This window comes from Salvelinus sp. IW2-2015, linkage group LG18, assembly GCF_002910315.2.
Source record: "Salvelinus sp. IW2-2015 linkage group LG18, ASM291031v2, whole genome shotgun sequence".
Classification (NCBI taxonomy): domain Eukaryota; kingdom Metazoa; phylum Chordata; class Actinopteri; order Salmoniformes; family Salmonidae; genus Salvelinus; species Salvelinus sp. IW2-2015.
In genome coordinates this window covers 27,308,349-27,318,200 of record NC_036858.1, presented here as the reverse complement: position 1 = coordinate 27,318,200, position 9,852 = coordinate 27,308,349, and positions in this window count along the sequence as shown.

The window sequence follows — 9,852 nt, the reverse complement described above, 5'->3', positions numbered from 1 at the left end:
TGACTGACACTCAATAGCTTAAAGGTCCATCAGAATACTTGGATTGGACCAAAAACAGGTGTGCTGTAAAGCTAAACAAATTCTGTTTCGCTCACTGAGGAGATGGTGGATCAAATTGCAATTGTTTCTGTTGTTTGTTCTCTGGCAGTGACTCATTGCAACTGCCACTAATAAATGCAGTTTGTGTGTGTGTGCACACTTGCTCATATCCTCCTCAACCTTTAACGTTACCAGCCGCCACTGACAGAAACTAGAAGAAAAAAAGTTCCCAGGATCCAAATCCCAGCTTGTGACGCAGCCTCTATTCCTGTGCAATTCTACACTTAAATTCTGTTAATAGTTTTGAAAATGTTCATAAACATACTCCATCCTACTTTTTTTCCCTTCTCACATATCCACAGCTGCATGCACTGTCTTTGGGATGGGGGGAGTAGAATTCCTGTCCTGATTTATATGATGGACCTGGTTTTAACCCAGCCGTGTGTGCTGAACACATGCCATCATAGTGGCAGTTATTAGTATGCTGTTGAAAGTGACCAGATAGCATTTTACACCGGGTTTGGGTCAGACTGGGCGGGTTGGGTGTTTCAGGAGTGGAGGGCCTCTCATCAGGTGTGTGAGTAAATCTGTCATACACTCCCACGCTTGCACCACTCAACATGGACAGAAAACACTCATATTATATTGCCATGCTGAAATTACGGAACTTGGGAGGAAAAGGATTGTTGAAATTAAAACTGTCCATTTGACTGAAACGGTGTCTTGAGTGCTGCAGTTAGAAATGTGGGTTCCCATATTTGACCTTTGGCTTCAGTAAAAGCTGCTGTCCACCTTGCCATAAGTCATTTAGAAGTTCACAGATCATAATAACGGCAACAGAATACTAATGGCAGTCATAAATCATGACAATCCAACTACAAACCATAACATTGAAATCGTTCATTTTAACTTATATAATGCAAATAAAGGGTATTGTAATGGGAACACATCGTGGGATGCTCAATTTAAATACAGGGTAATGTAATGGGAACAAATTAAGGAAAGGCCGGCCGGTAAAGATTCAAAGAAAGCCAAAGACTACAGCCATTTGTTATCCTTCCTAGATCACTGGAGGGCCTATGCTAAACCCTAAACCACACCAATGAGCACTTGTAAAATGCCTGTTGGTAAGCTCTGTAGTAGCTGGATAAGTCGAAGAGGAATCTAGAAATAAATAAAAATGGATTAGGCACTCTGAAAGCCTCCATCTTTGCCCTACAGCTGGCTGGGTACCTCTCCTGTCTGTATGATAATAGCTTTTGTCAAGGCTCATGACCCAGTTCGTACATAGTGGGAAATTACGTCATTTGCAAATGTGCTTTCATTCCATGATAGTGTATAATTGTACAAATGAAAAGAGATTATCTCTCTAGTCTTCCACAAACAGCTATCCAGCTTCATAGAGGGGACTGGGGAAAAAGTGATCATTTGCCCCAAAAAAACATGGCGTGGAAGCATGTAGTCAACCTTGGGCCCAGGTTATTTTAAAGGAAGCCAATCTTTGATCAGCCAAGCTGAAATGGCTAAGATAAGTGGGAGCTACATCTCGCGGCAGGACCGCGCTCCGCTCTGTTATTGCTGTGTCCTCCTTGGTTTCTCGAGAGCGGTAAACAGCGGCTACCCCCTCCATTTCTTCGTTCCATGCACCCCCTCCTGTCTCCCCTCCCCCTTATCTGCTCCCCACTTTCTTCTGGAGATCTCTGTCACTTTAATCCACAGAGTCTGCCGCTGGTTAACAAGGAAATCCTGTGTCAATTATCACCAACCACTTCCTGCTGGGAGAGCGGTGGGGAATCAAAGGGGCCTGAGAGTCTTTCACACCAGAGAGGAGCAGTAGGCCTAATTAAATGGCCTTTGTGTCCTGCTGGCTACTGGTGGCCGGGTGACAGATAGCTCGGCCCAACGACAACCTCTTTTAGCTGGCGATTGTTTTGATAGGGGAGCTAGTGGGCACGTTAGGTACGCTAAGGTTGGCAGATTGGGATCCAGGAGTCTAAATTAATATTTGCGTCCAAAGCGCCTGGTCCTTAGTGAGGCCAATGATGGATGAATACTAAGGAATGTTTAAGTGGAGGGGTACTATGTGTGACAGTTCACGACAAGTCTGTCAACAGTGATAGCCTAGACGGTGACAAAGTAGGAAATCCCACAGCCATGCTTGTCATCAGCTGTTTCGTTTTGTATGTCATTATCAATTTTAACAAGCAGACTTATATTTTACATGCTGAAATACATTTATGAACAGTCTTCGATTAAATTCCCTCTTTCCAATTGTTTTGAGATGGAGAGAACACCTTACATTGTCTAGTCTTGCATGTTGGATCAAGTGAAACTGTCAAAAAGGAACCAAAGTAAAGTTTAGCATACTTCATGTTTTGGCCAAACTTTGCTTTTATCAAGTGTTTAAGGCACACCAAGAATCTCACTGCAGACAGACTGCTGACAGGTACTTTTCACAGTGGGGAGGCCGTTCCTTCTCTTGCTAGAACAAAAGCGGTACGTCCTGGGTGCCGACCCGGTAGCGACGAACATGCCGTTTCTACTTGTAGAATCGCAACGCTCGTCAGGGGCCAACATCTTGACTTTGAGCCAATCAGAGAGAACAAACCCCCACATGGGGGTGCCCTAAAAAAAAGGGAAAAAAGAGGGCACCCACTGGGCACAGACGTCAATTCAACATCTATTCCATGTTGGTTAAACGTAATTTAATTGAAATTATGTGGAAACAACGTTGATACAACCAGTGTGTGCCCTGTGGGCATTTTCTCCATACATCCACAGATGAGCCAGTCACACTTCATATGCAATGTAGGCTATGGGATGGTAGCTAGCTAAGTGTACAGATGCAAGCAATGCACACAACACTAAATACGTCCTCCAAGCTTGCTAACCACTGCAGCTAGTATTGACATAATTAAATCAACTAGTCAACTAGTTTCCATGAAGCAGCTGCTTGTGTTAGCTGCCAAATTAGTGCAGTGTCCTTAGCTAGCTAGGTAAATAGCTATGTTGTGCTAGCTTGCGAATATACTAATATATATACTTTGGCTATGGGCTGGCACTGGCAGTATGGGATTATGGAAATAATAATTTCTTCCTACAAAATAGCAACATTAGTGCAGCTAGCTTGGAATCTACACCATAAGCAACACACAGACATTCATTGCCAAGCAACGCCACAATGCCACCTTCTGGTTTGGTGTATTTTAACAAGGTTGAGCAGCTAACGACTTCCAAGGTCTTTGCTGTGTGAACACAAAAGAGATTGACTGCCTACACTCTGTTCAGAGGCACTAAGTACTGTTGGCAGGCAAACGTTTGCCATTCCTACCAGTCTGAGCTTTAAGTCATTAACTACAGTATGAGGGCGCCTCATAGGATGTGCAGATTCAATTGTCACTCACTTATGCACAGTTCAGATTATGAACTTATTCAGTGTCAAACTGAATAGAAATTAAGAGCGGGCTGGCACGGTTGAGAGCTTTGCTTGACGTACCGATTCGTTCCATACAATCGCTCTCAACATTGCAGACTTCCTCTGTGGTTTTGGGTCAAATTCAGGAATAATAGCAACCTCTTGTGTTATAGCTCAGACACATGGAGAAGACTGACCACCGATAGGTACTTAGCACAGTAGGAGGCCGTTGCTTCTCTTGGTGGAACAAAAGACACCCCCTGTTGCATACCGACCTGGTACCAACTAACTTGCCATTTGTTCATGTACAATCGCAATGCCCTTTAGTGGCTAACAACTTGACATTGAGCAAATCAGAGAGCACGGACCCCCACGTGGGGGAGCCAAAAAGGAGTGTGAACAGAAGACAATAAAAAGGAGAAAAAATCATATGAAACAAATGGGGTGGTAAGTGCAGCACAATGCACACAGCACTAAATACTTTACCAAGCTAGCTATATAGCAAGATGATGAATACATAATTTAATTCACTGTCCATTATCCCACACTGCCAGTGCTAGTTCACTTGCTAGCTAACGCCAGCTAAACAGTTAGCATCGCCGTTTGCCAGTTAGCACAACAAAGCTAGACAAATAAAGACGATTTAATATGATCGGTTTAATGTGTCTCGGTTAAAGTAACTTGTCTTCAGATTTTATAACTCCCTTTTACTAAGGAATCACGAAGAGTCTCCTCATCCCTGAAATAAACCTTGAGATCTGTCACCGATATTAGGCCTACTTGCGACATAGACCATAGATTTTCTCCCAAGACTGCAAAACAATTCATATGTTGATGTAGTGCCCATCGGTTAGGAATATTTCAGTGTTGAGAAGTCGTATTTTTACCATAATTTCCTGGTTTCAAAGAGCACCAAAAACGACACTAACCATGAGCCTTAGCATTTCTACCGCCACAGAAACAGACACTGGGTCTGTTCTAACGCGACCACCTGCTAATTCGAGGCCATGATTGTGCTTCCGTTGTGGGTGTAGTAGCGAAGCAACCTTTATTGGCATGCAAATAACACACAGTGCTTTCGGAAAGTATTCAGACCCATTGACTTTTTCCACATTTTGTTACGTTACAGCCTTATTCTAAATAGGATTAAATAAAAAAAATCCTCAGCAATCTACACACAATACCCCATAATGACAAAGTGAAAACAGGTTTTTAGAAATTTTTGCAAATGTATATTATATATTATATATATATATTTTTATAAGTATTCAGACCCTTTGCTATGAGACTCGAAATTGAACATAGGTGCCTCATTGATCATCCTTGAGATGTTTCTACAACTTTATTGGAGTCCACCTGTAGTAAATTCAATTGATTGGACATGATTTGTAAAAGCACACACCTGTCTATATAGCATCCCACATTTGACAGTGCATGTCAGAGCAAAAAACCATGCCATTTAAAAAATATATCTTTTTTATTTCACCTTTATTTAACCAGGTAAGTGTCACGATCGTTGTAAGAACATTCGGACCAAAGCGCACCGTGAAATCGGTTCGACATTTTTATTATAAGTGAACCGCACAACAAAACAATAAAGAATAAACAGCACGTGAAGCTATGGAGTGCTCACAGGCAACTACACATAAACAAGATTCCACAAAAACCAGTGGGGAAATGGCTGCCTAAATATGATCCCCAATCAGAGACAACGCTAAACAGCTGCCTCTGGTTGGGAACCATACCAGGCCAACATAGAAATAAAACAACCTAGATTACCAACCCTAGTCACACCCCAACCTAACCAAAATAGAGAATAAAAAGGCTCTCTATGGTCAGTGCATGACAGTACCAACCCCCCCCCCCCAAAGGTGCGGACTCCGGCCGCAAAACCTGACTCTATAGGGGAGGGTCCGGGTGGGGCGAAGTACCCGCGAATCCCGCGAATCCAGCATTGGTGGCGGCTCTGGTGCGGGACTTTGCCCCCTGCCATGGAGCGGGACTGGACGCCATGCCTGGACTGGGCACCGGCGCAGAGGAAGGCTCCTGCCATGGAGCGGGACTGGACGCCGTGCCTGGACTGGGCACCGGCGCAGAGGAAGGCTTCTGCCATGGAGCGGGACTGGACGCCGTGCCTGGACTGGGCCCCGGCGCAGAAGAAGGCTCCTGCCATTGAGCAGGACTGGACGCCGTGCCTGGACTGGACATCGGCGCAGAGGAAGGCTCTGGCCTTGGAGCTGGACTGGACGCCGTGCCTGGACTGGACATCGGCACAGAGGAAGGCTCTGGCCTTGGAGCTGGACTGGACGCCGTGCCTGGACTGGGCACCGGCGCAGAGGAAGGCTCCAGCCATAGAGCTGGACCGGACACCGTGCCTGGACTGAACACCGGCGCAGAGGAAGGCTCCTGCCATGGAGCTGGACCGGACGCCCTGCCCGGAAGCTCCGAACCGTTGACCCTCACAGGAGGGTCCGGACCGTGGACCGTCGCAGTAGGTTCCGGACTGTGGACCGTCGTAGGAGGTTCCGGACCGTGGACCGTCGCAGGAGGTTCCGGACCGTGGACCGTCGTAGGAGGTTCCGGACCATGGACCGTCGTAGGAGGTTCCGGACCGTGGACCGTCGTAGGAGGTTCCGGACCGTGGACCGTCACAGGAGGTTCCGGACCGTGGACCGTCGCAGGAGGTTCCGGACTGTGGACCGTCGCAGGAGGTTCCGGACTGTGGACCGTCGCAGGAGGTTCCGGACTGTGAACCGTCGCCGGAAGCTCTGGACTGTGAACCGTCGCCGGAATCTCTGGACTGTGAACCGTCGCCGGAAGCTCTGGACTGTAAACCGTCGCCGGAAGCTCTGGACTGTGAACCGTCGCCGGAAGCTCTGGACTGGGGGCCGTCGCCGGAAGCCTGGTGCGTGGAGCCGGCACAGGTGGCACCGGACTGGTGACACGCACCTCAGGGCGAGCACGAGGAGCAGGCACAGGACGCACCGGACTGGGAAGGCGCACTGGAGGCCTAGTGCATGGAGCCGGCACAAGTGGCACCGGACTGGTGACACGCACTTCAGGGCGAGTGCGAGGAGTAGGCACAGGACGTACCGGACTGGGGAGGCGCACTGGAGGCCTAGTGCGTGGAGCCGGCACAGGACGTACTGGGCTGTGGAGGCGTACTGGAGGTCTGGTGCGTAGAGCCGGCACAAATTGTCCCGGACAGATGACACACTCCGCACGGCGAGTGCGGGGAGCTGGCACAGGACGTACTGGGCTGTGGAGGCGCACTGGAGACCTAGTGCGTAGAGCCGGCACAAATTGTACCGGAACGATGACACACTTTGCACGGCGAGTGCGGGGAGCTGGCACAGGACGTACTGGGCTGTGYAGGCGTACTGGAGACRTGGTGCGTAGAGCCGGCACACATGGTACCGGACAGATGACACGCTCCTCAAGGCAAGTGCGGAGAGCTGGCACAGGTCGTACTGGGCTGTGGAGGCGTACTGGAGACCTGGTGCGTGGAGCCGGCACAGTTTTTACCAGACTGCTAGCACGCTCCTCAGGACGAGTACAGAGAGCTGACTCAGGTGGCATCAAACTGATGACACGCTCCTTAGGGCGAATGTCGTGCATCATACACCAACACAACAACTCTCTCATTTCTCTCTCCTCCAATTTCTCCATCAACTCACTGACGGTCTCTGACTCTCTCCGTTCAGTCTCCTCCAATTTCTCCATCTTCTCCCAGATTGGCCCTGGTTCACTCCTCGGCTCCGCCGACCACCCCCTGTGCCTCCCCAAAAAATGTCTTGGGGCTGTTCTTTGGGCTTTCGTTGTGGCCGCGAACCCCGGCGTCGTCGCTGTCTTCCCTTCTCTCCTTGCGTCTGCTTCCAAGGAAGGCTTTCGTGTCCTCCCATTATTTCCTCCCAAGTCCAGGATATCTTCTCCTCCTTGATCTCCTCCCAAGCCCAGGATACCTTCTCCTCCTGGGCACGCTGCTTGGTCCTGGTGTGGTGGGATCTTCTGTCACGATCGTCGTAAGAACATTCGGACCAAAGCGCAGCGTGAAATCGGTTCGACATTTTTATTATAAGTGAACCGCACAACAAAACAATAAAGAATAAACGACGCGTGAAGCTATGGAGTGCTCACAGGCAACTACACATAAACAAGATCCCACAAAAACCAGTGGGGAAATGGCTGCCTAAATATGATCCCCAATCAGAGACAACGCTAAACAGCTGCCTCTGATTGGGAACCATACCAGGCCAACATAGAAATGAAACAACCTAGATTACCCACCCTAGTCACACCCCGACCTAACCAAAATAGAGAATTAAAAGGCTCTCTATGGCCAGGGCGTGACAGTAAGCTAGTTGAGAACAAGTTCTCATTTACAACTGCGACCTGGCCAATAACACAATAGAAAACAAAATAGAAAAAAAGTATATTTACAGTGTGTGCAAATGGCGTGAGGAGGTAAGGCAATAAATAGGCCATAGTAGCGAAGTAATTACAGTTTAGCAAATTAACACTGGAGTGATAAATAGCAGATGATGATGTGCAGGTAGAAATACTGGTGTGCAAAAGAGCAGAGGTTGAAGGAATTGTCCATAGAGCTACGAGACAGGATTGTGTTGAGGCACAGATCTGGGGAAGGGTACCAAAACATTTCTGCAGCATTGAAGGTCCCCAAGAACACAGTGAAGTTTGGAAGAAGTTTGGAATCACCAAGACTCTTCCTAGAGGTGGCCACCCGGCCAAACTGAGCAATCGGGGGAGAAGGGCCTTGTTCAGGGAGGTAACCAGGAACCCGATGGTGACTGACAGAGCTTCCAGAATTCCTCTGTGGAGATGGGAGAAACTTCCAGAAGGACAACCATCTCTGCAGCACTTCAATAATCAATAAGCATCTCTCCAATAAGCATCTCTGGAGAGACCTGGAAATAGTTGTGCAGCAACGCTCCCCATCCAACCTGACAGAAATTGAGAGGATCTGCAGAGAAGAATGGGAGAAACTCCCCAAATACAGGTGTGCCAAGCTTGTAGCGTCATACCCAAGAAGACTCAAGGCTGTAATCGCTGCCAAAGCTGCTTCAACAAAGTACTGAGTAAAGGGTCTGTATGTAAATGTTTTATTTATGTTTTATTCATATTTGTAGATTGATGAGGGGGGGGACTATTTAATACATTTTAGAATAAGGCTGTAATCTAACAAAATGTGTAAGTGGTCTGAATACTTTCCGAAGGCACTGTATATTAATATGCATGACCATTTTTCCCGACAGTGGAAGAACTGCTCAAGCTGCTGAATGAAACAGAGGCGTGCGTCAGCCGCACTGCGCGAGGCGTGCTTCACCCGCACTGCGCCAAAAGAGCGGCAGAGACTGACGAAGCGAGGCGCACTGCAATATTTCAGAAGAGATCCCTGCTCCTCCAAAGAGAAAGTGGCYTATTTTTTAGTTTGGTGCAGTAATAGAGCAGTGCTTGAACAAAGTTTGACTTGTTTTGGTAATGGTTTTCAGGGTAGTTTCAGCTGTAGCCACTCTCTCCTACAGTATCTCTGCCTCAGCATCCCTTCAAGAGTTACTGGCACAACCACTTTTTCATTTGTGTTAGGGGTTGCACTATTTTTTATTGATTGGGAAGGAAATTAATGTAGCAATTTGAGAACATTACTATATATTTCAAATATTAGTTAGACATTATAATACATGACATTTTGTACATAGGCCTATTYAGTTCCAAAACGTCTTTCTCTGTTGGAAAAAGGCAAAAGGAAAGAGACTATTTGAGGGCAAACTATGCAGCACTCAAAATGATAATTCTCAGACATCTTTCAAGTGGAGGTCTGAGAAACGGCAGCTCAAGGTTCAAACTGCTGTTTATAATCTTTATCATCATAAGGGGTCAGCAATTCGCCAACCTGCTTACCTTGTAGTAGCCACTTCACTCATAACTGTCACTTACAGGTATCTGGTGTCGCCTGCATAATGGCAGATTATGCTAGCACCCAGAGTCACCACAAAAAAAGATATATCTTTGCTTGTATTCATTAAAAAAGTTAACTGTTAAAAAACGTACCTGAATTATAATTTCAAACTTGTGGTAGTAGATGAGATATGCAGTATATGTGCTCACCAGACTTCCAATGCTTGATAAAATTGGTAATTTAAGAGATGGAATGAAGCGAATGAGTATAAATATTAGTGCAGGCATCACACAATCATAAAAATGAAAAGTGTTGGTATTGAATTAAAGATAAACAGCATGGAAAAAGATATAACTCAAACATTGTAAGCAAATCTAATAATATTACAAATAGAATAATAACACATTTGTTTATACATTGAGATGTATTTACATATTACCAAACAAAAACCAAAAGACCTGCTATCTCTCCCCAGTTTTGT